Genomic DNA, 2,399 nt, shown 5'->3' with positions numbered 1-2,399 from the left:
TTAAATGAAATTATATTGACAAAACACTTGGAAAACACTTCACTCAGACATCACTGGAAAGGTACACACAATAATGAACTTTTACACTGGGTGCCGCCAAACTCCCACACAATAGAAACAAATCGAGGAAACACGGAGCTTTTTAGGAAAGGGAGAAAAACCGCACATTAAATAAGGGTAATAGAAAGTAAAAAGAGAAGAGAAAAACTATTGTAACTTGAACTTTTAAAAAACACAAAACCAACAACTATAAAAGAAATAACTACAAAACTCAACAAAGAATATAATTTATTCGAAAAATTCCTCCACGAAACAACTCACTTGATTCACGGAATACGGACAAAGTTACGGTTACGACAAGTTTTGGAAAAAATACGACCGACAAAAAACGCAATTTTCGACGCCCGAAAAATTCGGCAAAGATCCGCAAAAAAAGGCTGCGAAAAATCGGGCGAAAAAATGTTTGCGAAAAGCCGACCGGGTAGGCAATTTTCTTTTGTTATTGTATATTTTTTTGTGAAAAAACTTCTAGATACGAGGTATAGGACAATAACAAAAACAGTTCAGAAACGTTCGTACTTCACAACACACAACTGACTGAAGGAAGGTTAGGTTTGGACTGAAGGCGTTTAGTTCGCTACGCCACCGTCAGATGGCAGCACCTAACTCGAACTTTTCGGTACTCACGGGGGAAAAATATTAATGTTCTCGCCGGAGAAACAAATTCAAAAGGAAGAGTATTGTTATGAAAGTTGGCATTGGATGTGTGTATTATTCCACCAATCGATTTCTTGTGAAAAGTTACATATGGGAGAGACTCCTTGGTAATCTTAAATACTCCAATAGGACCTCTTGATTTCCCAAAAACCATGTTGAAATATTTGGTTATTTTGAGATATCAGTTTTTTTTTTTTTTTTTTTTTTTTTTTTTTTTTTTTATTCCAAAGTTGGTTTTGCATTTTATTATTGTTACAGAAATATTCCTGCATAGAATTTAATTAAAATAAATAATTTCGTTATTATTATCGTTTTGTTATTGGTTGTGTTTATAATTTATGGTCCTTCGGACCGGTTGAAGTGTTTGTACACATTTTGGAGATGGAGAAATTCATCTGTAGTGTGATTTATTTTCGTGTTTTGTATGAGGGTAAAAGTTCTATTGAAGCCTGTTTTGTAGGTTCTTTTACAGTCCTATGAATACTTTACTTCCATACAAACCTATAATATCTATCTATCTACACTAAAAAAAAAAAGAAAAAAAATGGTGACAGGGTGCCGCAAGTTTAGGTTGGAAGAAGTATATTATTGGGTTACTTCCCCTGATTTAGGCTGTTGGAATGCTATATTGTAGTGTCGAGCTTCCCGATATAGAGTTCAAATGTAGTTATGTTTGAAGATGAGTACTTCTAAGTGGCTTTGCTTCCAAAAAGGAAACACTTTTTTTTGTGCATCCAAATTCAAAAGGAAGAGTAGTGTTATGAAAGTTGGCATTGGATGTGTGTATTATTCCACCAATCGATTTCTTGTGAAAAGTTACATAAGAGAGACTCCTTGGTAATCTTAAATACTCCAATAGGACCTCTTGATTTCCCAAAAACCATGTTGAAATATTTGGTTTTTTGGAGATATCAGAGAGGAGAGAGGGAACAGAGAAGACAGAGAACCTTCCTTTCTGAAAGCAGAAGAGAGAATAAGCTCTGACAAAAATCTAGGTCTGAGGAAACCTCCCCTTGACCCCCTACTACCAAAACTAAGAGAGTAGGGGATCAGGGGAAATGTAGGGGGTTGAGGGGAGGTTTCTCCTACATTTTGACCATTGGTTTGGAGATTCCTTTGAGATAGAAGTTACATATATTGTCTTCTTTTGAGTTATTCACAGTTTGTTCACGATCGTAATTTGTTCGTGGTATTCGCGGTTAGTCCGCGGTATTCGCGGTTTGTTCGCGGTTTTCGCGATTTGTTTGCGGTTTTCGCGATTTGTTCGCGGTTTTCGCGGTTTTTTCGCAATATTCGCGGTATTCGCGATTTGTTCGCGGTTAGTCCGCGGTATTCGCGGTTAGTCCGCGGTATTCGCGGTTTGTTTGCGGTATTCGCGCTTTGTTCGCGGTACTCGCGCTATTTGCGGTTTGTTCGCGGTATTCGCAACTGGTTCGCGATTTTTTCACGGTTTGTTCGCGGTATTCGCAATGTGTTCGCGAATACCGCGAAGGAATTGCGAATACCTCGAACAAACCGCGAATACTGCGAATTCACTGTGAATGACTTAAAGAAGAAGAAGAAGAAGACAATGTAACTTCTATCTAAATAACCTCAAACTTGTATAACATAACATGCACCGAGTTATTTATTGCACCACGCAATGATTTATTCCCGCTAATACAATCTTTTAATGTTCATTT

General features: G+C 37.3%; 1 long non-coding RNA gene across 1 annotated transcript; it reads left to right on the top strand.

Annotated features, from left to right (window-relative positions):
* Positions 1-1,665: 1,665 nt before the first annotated feature.
* LOC113465485 lies at positions 1,666-1,997 on the top strand. The gene is made up of 2 exons (XR_003390187.1): positions 1,666-1,712; positions 1,796-1,997. It is a non-coding gene; the product is annotated as an uncharacterized LOC113465485 (long non-coding RNA).
* The last annotated feature ends 402 nt before the right edge of the window (positions 1,998-2,399 follow it).

The sequence above is a fragment of the Diaphorina citri genome, unplaced genomic scaffold (assembly GCF_000475195.1).
Source record: "Diaphorina citri unplaced genomic scaffold, Diaci psyllid genome assembly version 1.1 scaffold114, whole genome shotgun sequence".
Classification (NCBI taxonomy): Eukaryota; Metazoa; Arthropoda; class Insecta; order Hemiptera; family Psyllidae; genus Diaphorina; species Diaphorina citri.
The sequence above is the reverse complement of the archived record's forward strand: the minus strand, read 5'-3'. Positions and strand labels throughout refer to the sequence as shown.